We start from the raw sequence: 10,415 nt of genomic DNA, 5'->3' as shown, positions 1-10,415 counted from the left end.
CCCCCACCGCCAGCTTTTATAGCAGAGGGCAGCACTCAGCACCAGGGCTGCAGCAGGAGCCATCAGCAACAGTGAACACACCCGTGTGGCTCCAGGTGGCAATCAGGGTGTGTGTGTGCTCACCCACATTTTGTGATGCCTGAAAGATGAAAGAGTAAAAATAAAAGAACTCAGAAACTTCTCCAACGTGATCTTGTCATGCGCTTTGTCCCATGCAAAGGAGGCACGGAATGGTGCTCAGGTGTTCGGGCAGCACAAGCAGGCACGGCCCCTCTGCTGTCCCTTTGCCCCTTGTAACTTCAAAGCACAGGGATGTGGGAGAGCACATCCTGATGCCCCTTTTCGGTACCTCTTCCTGGACTTGCTGGCCTGGTATTTGTCTAACTGCCTTTATTTGGCACCATCTGCCTCCACAGAGGACAAAAAATTAAGGAAGTCTGTTAAACACTGTGTATTTGCTCTCAGTTGCTTTAAACTGAGCTGCTTGGGGTGCCCGGTACCGAGTGCTTGGTGAATAGCAGTGCCACCTTCACCAGCTCTGTCACCATCAGGGTTTGGTGAAATTAGACCCTAGCCCCATCCTTCCCTTCCCCTCATCAGGCATCACAGCCGTCCCATCCCTTTAGTCACTTTGCTGCCCCTTTTTGGGCTCCGCTGGGACTTTCCTGAGGTGTGAACACCAGAGCTGCACACTAGTCAGGAGTACACCAAGGCTTCATATAGCAGCAAAATGATACCTTCTCTCTTGTTTTTCACAGCCTTTCTGCTGTGTCCGACAACTTGATGAAGCAAATATCAAATAAAATCCAGTCTTCCGGACACGGGGCATTTAATGTATTTCTGACTGAAAATTTTGTTGGCATCTCATTCTGTTTCACGGCTTCACACGCAGTGTGACTGACTTGTGTTTAGAGCCATACAGTATTGAATGTTCAGGGGCAGGTTTTCTTAGGTTTATAGGATTTGTTTCTGGTACTGTGAGTAATTGGAAATAAAAATGTCTTTCCTTATGTGTTGACCCATCAGCATGAATAATATTCATTTGAGTAGCAAACTAAATGGCAACCAGCTTCCATAATAGGATTACCTATGACAGAAGCTTCTAAATGCTTAAAGAGCAAAACAGAGGATACCTCTGGTGCAGAGCATGCCCCTGGCATGGCAGGGTCAGACCTTAAGGCAATATTTGGCCCTGGCCAAAATGAGAGCTGAAATCCAGATCCTCCTCTCACCATGGACATCCCATATCCTTGGACAGTAACCACATTTTAATATATTTTTTTTAATCTCTGGGGTCACTTATTCCAGCAGAGGAGACAGGAAAAAAAATGAGTAAAGGGGCAATAAATATTTGCACAGCAAGTCTGCTTACATCGGATCTCCACCACCAGCCAGGCCTGTGCAGTACAATACCAGTGCCTGACCCTTCTCGTAGAAATTCCTCCTGTCACAAAGAACAAATTATCTGGAAGTGGTAGGGGCGCAGGTGGGACATGGACTTGGTGAGAGCGGTGCTGGCATATGGGGATGGCCAGGCCTGCGGACTGTAGTTAAACATCTCCTACCCTGCCCTCCTGCACCTGGGCTGGCAACCTGCACATACTGTTTTCTCAAGAAGAACTGAGTAAAAATACATTGATTTAAATTCCCACATGGTTCATAGGCATGTGCCATCGCAGAATGCCTGTTCCCAGGCTGTGTACCACAGTACACAAGAAAGATAGACATTTTGCCCACCTGTGATCACAAACAAACAAAAAATTCTGGCCCCACTGCGCGGTGTGCTTTGTGATCCATTTACACTGCATATTAAATCTCTCAGTGCAGTGCAAGAAAGTCTTCTTTCTCACCTGTCATGTAAGACCATAGCACAGTGTGAATAAAAATAAACAGAACAGGTGGTTCCTTGCCTTGCCTTGCTGTCCCTTTCCTTGTCCTTGTCCTTGTCCTTGTCCTTGTCCTTGTCCTTGTCCTTGTCCTTGTCCTTGTCCTTGTCCCTTTTCATTCTCCTTGTTTTCCTTTGTTTTCCTTTGTTTGCTTCCTCCTGGTAAGATCTTTGGCTTGGTTTTATACCTTTAGTTTTCAATATTCTTCTCCCCTTCAATAAGTACTTCAATAAGCCCAGTACTTTTAATGTGATTTTAAGCCTGGTATTTGCAGGAAAAACATAAGGAAGATGGAAAAGTCCATTTCCAGGGGATATGTATGATGTGCACGAACATATATGATGCCATGTCCAAGGATGAAAACCCCACCTAAATATTTACCAGATGACTATATTGGGTGATGCAGCACACATTGTTTCAAAGATACTCAGACTAAGTAAAAGCCAGTATGGCTTTTATACCCAGAGCTTGTACTTCACAGTCCCTGGGAACAGAGGTTCCTCATATCATGATTTTCAAAGCATGTATTTTCAAAACAATCTGTCACGTTTAATCTTAGCTATACCTTTGAACTTCCTACCCTAAAAAAGAGCTTTCACTTCTTGAAGTTACCATGAAATCTTTTCATGAATAAAGTACAGGGATTTATTTATTTATTTATTTACCAAGTCTTTTAAATAATATATATAACTCTGGAAAACTTATAAGGAGTTTTGTTACTTTTCAGTTTTTCTGGCAAGTTTCTGTTATTTATTTATTTATTTATTTATTTATTTATTTATTTATTCATTTATTCCTGGCAAGTGCTGTGCTGTGTTTTCTTTCTTTCCTTCCTTCTTAAGAGTTTACTCTAATTCACCGAAAGGTAAAAATAATTAAAATGTACTCACGGCAAGTTTTAGAGAGGAGTATTATGATGAATTTTTCATAATGGATCTTTCCTTGGGCCCTGATGATGTTTCAGCTGCATCTGACTAAAAATAGAAAAGCATAGTTCAGCTTCCTTTGTCTGTTAAGATTTCATTGTTTTTAAAATTATGTGATAATCAGTCATGAAAGGCTGGAATCAGCATCGGTAAGGCCTGAAGAGACAGGTTCTGAATAAAGCTACTAATGAAACGGCAATGAAGTTTAATGACAGATTGTGTAAAATCATATGGGAAACTAGCCTAGCTTCTTCATTTAAGTTTTTTTTTTTTTTTTTTTTTTTTTTTTTAAATCAAATACTGTAAAATAAAGGAGAAAAAATGATATATACCGTGCTGACAGCAGGCTTCTCATTCTGAAAAGCCTTTTCTTGGGCCATTTTTGTTCAGTGTGTCTCTTAATCAAGAGTTTATGCCGTACACTTATGCCTACAAATAAATAAACTAAAAAGTAACTGAAAATTTTGGCAAATTTAAAGGGGCAAGGAGAAAGTGAAAGGATTATAAAACAGAGTGACAGTAATGGTTGTCCTTTCTGGGATGGGCATGATGCATTGGAATCAGAGCAGTGCTCTGCTCTAAATGGAGAAGGCAGTCCCTGAAGTCCACTGGGAAGTCTATATATCCGTAATTGTTTTCAAAAATTGAGATAACAACACTTCTTCAGTTGGTCTGCCCTCGTATCACGTTACAATAGACAGGTATTGTCTATTCTGTTTTATCCACATATAATTTCTTTGCTTAAGATATTCCTGAAGGGATACATGACCTCATGCAATGGATGTGCACCAATTTCTGCAGTTTTACTCTAAGTAACTATTCGTTCTGGGGAATCATTATTATTATTATTATTTTGACACTGAGGATTCAGATTCTGTCAAAATAAGACACTTTCCAAGAAAAGAAACAAACAAAAAGACTAAACTAGCAGGGTTATAGAAGAGGTTGCTTGTAAAAACATTGGTACACGCATTTAACAGAGGTAATTGGGTTTTGACCTGATTCACCACTAAAGTAAATTTAAATAAACTTCCTCTGGGTTCACTTGTTGCTCACTGTAAGGACAATCTCATAAATAAACAGAGATTTATTATGCTGTTCTGGCTTGTGGTCTGTTTTTAGGATGTGTCAAAACTACAGTTTGGAAGATAAATTTTATTATGAGGTAGTCCTTCACCAAGAAAAAGATATTGGTTGTGAAAACTCTTGCTTCATCTGAAAGAGTACTCAATTTTTGTGAATTTATTATTTGTTTTTATTTTTTAAACAGTGAGTGAAAAATGTATGCATAACATTCTCTAATGTTTTTGAAACGCCCAATTTCAGGAAAAAAGTCTGTGAAAAAGAAATTAAAACCTCAACCTTAAGACATTCATCATTTAAGCATTCACATTCTTGAATTATTCAGTTTACAATACATATAATTCATAGAAATTGATGTTACATTGTTAAATTAGACCATAAATGTAGTAAGGCAGATATATTAAATCATCATAAACTCTCAGACAGAAGTGCTAATATTTATTAGGTTACTAAAATAACCAGATGGATTTACAGATTTTCACTTGAATACATTTCCATCCTCTGTCATTGTGGATATTCTCTAGCACAGGTTAAATTACATTTTGGTTCTAACTCCTTTTTTCACTAGGTTCTTTAACTTTTCTTTCTGGATCACATTTTTATATGTTTTTATGTTAACTGAGTGTGGGTTTATGATGATAAAATGCTATTTCAAATAAAAATTAGTTCATATAAAATAAGCGTACATTCCTCCATTTTTTCTAAAGGACACACATAAGTAAACAGCTTAGAAGTACTTGCAATTTTTTTTAATGTATATCAAGCATAGTTTGTTTTGTACAACTATGTTATCTAAGTTATATGGAGAATTAAGACACAAAGAATCTTAAAATAATAAAATTTATGTTTCATTTTGCTTTATTCTATTGATAGTGATCTGCTTTCTTCTTCAGAAGTAATTTATTCACTTTTGTGAACAAAATCAACCTTGGGGGCAAAATATATGGCTAAATGAAAGAAAAGTACCACAGTCACACTGCAAGGCAAGAAGAAAGACCATAAATGAGGTTTCTACTAATTCAGTCATATTGCAATATGCTCCACAGTAGTGTATGCGGGTTCTCATTAGGATGATAAAAGCTTGTCTGTAGAAGCTCAATTCATAGCTACATCTGTATCTTAGCCATAACTATAAACCTGGTTTTTACTCTGGTGGTTTTACTCGGGTGGGTGGCCAAGCTCTACCACAACCGCCCTCTCAATCCCCCTCCTCAAAGGGAAAGGGGGAGAAAAATATGATGCAAAGGGCCCAAGGGTTGAGATAAGGACAACAATTATTGTGATGAGCAAAACAGACTCAGCGTAGGGAGATAGTAAAATTTGTTTCCTATTACTAACAAGCTAGAGAAATGAGAAACAAAGGAAAAAAACTTCATCTCCGCCACTCCTTCTTGGTCACTCTTACCCCCTGTGCTGTGGGGTCCCTCCCATGGGGTGCAGGCCTTGCCAAACTGATCCTGCGGGGGCTGCCCACAGGCAGCAGCTCTTCAAGAACTGCTCCCACATAGCTCTGTACCACAGGGTCCATCCTCAGGAGCAAACTGCTCCAGCACGGGTCCCCCACAGGCTGCAGCTCTGGCCCAGGGCAGGCTCCTGCAGGGGTCCTCCACAGGCCGCAGCCTCCTCCAGACCACATCCAGCTCCACCGGGAGTTCCTCCACGGGCTGCAGCATGGAGATCTGCTCCATGTGGGACCACATCTGCTCCATGTGCCTGCAGGGGGACAGCCTGCTCCACCACGGTCCTCTCCACAGGCTGCAGGCGAACTTCTGCTCCGGCACCTGGAGCACCTCTTCTCCTCCTGACCTATGCACTTGCAAGGCTGTTTTTCACTCCACTCACTCTCCCAGGTGCTGTGTGGCAGTATTTTTTATTTTTTTTTTTCCCCCTTCTTAAATATGCTCTCACAGAGGTGTAAACATCGCTTATAGGCTCAGTTCTGGTGAGCATCATGGCCCTTGTCTAACATGGGGGCAGCTCCTAGATTCTTCTCACAGAAGCCACCCCTATGGCCCCCTGCCACCAAAACCTTGCCACGTAAACCCACTAAAGCCTGCCCCACCAGTGATAACCTCCTGCCAGCTGTTCCCTCTCACAGAATGCTATTTTATTTTCTCATAAAAAGGAAGGCCTCCTTCTTCACCCACTCCAATTTCTTCAACCTTTGCACCCACCCTGCGCGCAGGCTGGTGGTGCTGGAGAGGAATGCCGGCTTCCCCCAGCAGGGCCCGCAGTGGCTGGCCAAAGGAGCAGGGCTGCACCCTAAGTCTGGATCGGTCCCTAGAGGATCCACATCTTTGGGTCCACTGCCATCACCATACTTTCTATCTACGGCAGCGAAGATACTCCCCCCATGCTTGGTGAACCATGAAAAGAACTTCTTAAGAAAACTAAAATATCTGCAAACAGTTTTTAGTCACCAAACATATTTGGGCCTGCACGCTATATCCAAATTTCATTTTAAATATGGATACAGGGCACAGCAGAAGCTGAAGTGGAGGAGTCGTTGCAGAAAGCCCCTCAGAAGCCAGACCAATGGATCTAGAAACCAAAGAACATCTATGAACTTGTCAAGATGTAGAAAGCAAACTACAAGACATAACGTGCCCCAAAATAAAATAACTACACCTTAAGTGAATTAAAATTCATTCAGCCAATGTCATTGTTAGCCCAGTAGGGAAAGAACAAAAATCCACACTGTTCTAGCCCTACCAACTAAACAGATATAAGAGCTCTATCATCCTAATTTCTGCGATAATCTGCAATCGATCAGAAATCAGTGTAAAATGCAGTCACCTGTAGAATGGGAACCAGTTAAGTGATGTTTTGTTATGATGTGATGCTGTGAGAAAAGTGCAAAGTCCTGTGTATTGCACATGGAAAACAGGAAAAGGAAGCAAGGCAATGGTTAGAAACTGTAGGAAGGGATATTCTATTTAGAAAAAGGGAAAAAACTCTTCACAGTGACAATAATTCTTCAGAGGTGGTGATTATTTTCACCAGGAGGCATTTTTCTCCTGTACAATCTTCACTTTGGAAACTCAGAATTTAACTGGACAATGTCTTCAACAACCTGACCAGCTTTCAAGTTGGCCCAGCATTGCACGCTGAGCAGGACCAGGATCTCCAAAGGGCCCTCCAAACCTGAATTTTCCAAGGCTCCAATACTGGGCTACTGATCCTTTGTTTTTAAAACTCAAGTCACTGACCTGTGCATGCAATTCCTAGAATTCTTAACAAAACAAAACGAACAAACAAAAAACACCTAGCTACATATGTTGGATCCAACATGAAGTACCAAAGTAGATAATGTAAATAATTTAAGCTCAAAAAAATACCTTTTAACTACATCCACAGCTGCACACAATTTGATTATTACAGTTGAGTTTTATGACTCATACCATAGCTGTTGCATACTTAGAACTGCCTTCCAATGTCAATAAATAAAAAGAAAAAAGATATATTCTCAGGTAAATGTATCTTGGGGTTTCAAGGCAAAATTAATGAAAAATATATGCATTTCTTTTGTTATGAATAACTTAATCAGACTACCAAATCACTTTAAAAGTTATTTGTGTCAGAAACAAAATTGCTTTCCATCTCCTGTTGACTGCAATCTTAATTGGGACTGGAGATGGAGTAGAAGTATTTTATAAAAGATCCCATCATATAGAAAATTACAGTTTAGCATTATATTTTATGTGTAAAGCCCTGGTTGATGTGCCTTGTTTAAGCACTAGTGAATTATAAACACATTGAACGCTGCAGCTGGTATTACTTCTTCATTTAAAGAACCACTGATGTAAACATTTTGTTCTCAGCTTGTTTTTTCTGTGTTGTGTTGACACTTGCTGAGCCAGTGCCAGTAACAAGTTTTAGAAGCCAACACTGCTCCATACTTCCCAGGGAAAAAATATTCACATTTTATTTCTTAATTTAATAAGCAATCCGCTATATTTTCTTGCTGGCTTGGTTACTTTTCTGTATGTTTTACCCCTTCCCTGCATGCTTAGAGTGATGGATACCCAAGGAAAACCCCTGCAGACTGAAATCTTGTGTTTATACACAGAGAAGTTAGAACCTAATCCATCTCCTTTATATCTTTATTTTTATTTCATCCAAGAGAAATAGAAAGCCATCAGAGGGAAGAAATACTCTAAGTGCTTTTGTTCTGTACACCTTCAGGGAATGGGGGAGTCACGAGCTCCCTGAGCTGTGAGAGGGTCAGGCTCGCATTTCTCACAGGAGATGTCCTACCACATGGTATTGGGATTCTCACTCTGTGTTAAAAATAAGGGGAGTCGCAGTTAGACACATTACTTCTGCCTAATTTCTTCATGCTTTGCCAACTTGTACCATAGTGCAGAGATGTCAGACAGTTGCGTCTTGGCTTTAAGTCTTAGTTGTTTTGTATATTTAAGACAATCATCTTGGATATTTTGCAAAATAGACTTACAGATGGTTCTGCTTTGAAACATGGCTTCTGAAGGTTGCTGTCAGACCATTTTCTGAGAGGAGGTAGCTTTTTACACCAGGATCGGTCAGACACATGAAGCAGGAACTTTGTGTGGCTCAGGAGTGCAGTTCACAGAGGGAGCATGATGCTATGTCCTGGTTTTCCTCCTGCAACTGCTCTTCTTATGCTCTCTCAGCATTTGAGCATTTGAGGCTCATTTTCTGTGGAAAACTGCATTTGTCAGGCCAGATATTTTGCTTATGAGACATCAAGCAGTTTTGCCTTTGTAAAGCCCCAAGGTTATCCTTTGTGTGCATGTATGTAGCATGCTCAGCCAGTTCTGTGGCTGGGGGAAAAAATGAAGAGATTTAAGTGTGATTTAAGGATTTTTTGTGGCTTTATATTCTGAAGCCTGAGAAGATGATCTTTAGAAAGAAGTTTGCATACGCATCTTCTTTTGTAATACCTGTTCTTGGTGTTCCCACTACTCCTCCAGCTTGGCTGTGGTTTCACCCTCCAGAATTCGCCACATTCTCCAGGTGGCTTGTTCAGTGTACTATCTGTTTTGTCTTTCACTTGCATGTCAAGACTCTATCTTGAATAGATGAAGGCATCCTGTCCAAACCAATGTTGGAGGGAAAAGGCCTCTGACGGGAGGTGAGGTCTACACGCTGTGTGACCACTTGCTGTTACCAACAGCACCTCCTCAAATGGCCTCAAGTCGCACCAGGAGAGGTTTAGGTTAGAAATTTGTTGACATTTCTTCTTGGAAAGAGCAGTCAGGCAGTGAAACAGGTTGCTGAGGGAGGTGGTGGCATCACCATCCCTGGCGGTGTTCAAGAAGGGGTTGGACCTGGTGCTTAGGAACATGGTTTAGAGGGTGACATTGGCAGAAGGGTGACCAGATGATCTTGGCTGTCTTTTCCAACCTTAAGGATTCTATGAGTCTATGAAAAGTTGCCATCTTTAGCCACCTGAGGAGCTGCTCCTGACTGCCAGCATTGCCTTCAGCTGTGTGCAGAGAAGTGGTAAAAAACACATGCAGAGACATCTCACGGCCTCAAGATGGCAGAACGAAGTACCTGTCCCTTGAAACTCTCAGAGGCTGCTGGACACACACAGCTGCAGAAGAGCAGCATGCCAAATCTTCCTTAAACAGTGTAAAAGGAGCTGGTGCCCTCCCAGCAGAGCTAGGTGCCTCTGTCAGCTGCTTCAAGAACTCCCTCTATCCCATACCTTGAGCACAGCAGTTATCTGTGTTCCCCTTCTGGGAATTTTCTTCTGCCTCCCTCCCCTCCCCTTGCTCCAGTCCTTCACTGCAAGGGAGATCGCTAAGCAAATACTTCTTATCTTCTCCTGCCTAATCATTTCCAGCTTTTCTAAGTAAATATCTAAATACTGCTAACACGTTATTAAATGTACTTTCTTCATGTATTGGGTTTATGTGGCAAGGTTTTGATAGCAGGGGTCTGCAGGAGTGGACTCTGTGAGAACAGGCCAGAAGCTGCCCCATGTTAGGTAAGGGCCTGTTTCAGCTGGCTCCAAAGGGACCTGCTGCTGCCCAGAGCTGAGACAATAAGCTGAGTCGTTTGTGCCTCTGTGAAAGCAGATTTAAGAAAGAGAAAAGACTTGCTGTACAACAGCAGCTGGGAGAGAGAGAGGAGTGAGAAACAGCCCTGCCAGACCCCAAAGGCAGCAGAGAATGAGGGCAGGAGGTGCTCCAGGCTCTGGAGCAGAAGCTCCCCTGCGGCCTGTGGAGAGGCCCCTGGTGGAGCAGGCTGTCCCCTTGCAGCCCATGGGTCCCACATGGAGCAGATCTCCACGCTGCAGCCCGTGGATGAGCCCCTGGTGGAGCGGGTGGATGTGGCCTGGATGAGGCTGCGGCCCATGGAGAGCCCCTGCAGGAGCTGGCCCCGGGCCGGAGCTGCAGCCTGTGGAGAGGAGCCCACGCAGGAGCAGGGGGTCTGGCAGGAACCACCACCTGTGGGGTACCCATGCTGGAGCAGTTTGCTCCTGAGGGATGGACCCTGTGGTACAGAGCCATGTGGGAGCAGTTCTTGAAAA

Source organism: Anas platyrhynchos, chromosome 5, assembly GCF_047663525.1.
Source record: "Anas platyrhynchos isolate ZD024472 breed Pekin duck chromosome 5, IASCAAS_PekinDuck_T2T, whole genome shotgun sequence".
Lineage (NCBI taxonomy): Eukaryota > Metazoa > Chordata > Aves > Anseriformes > Anatidae > Anas > Anas platyrhynchos.
Note: the sequence above shows the minus strand (reverse complement) of the source record.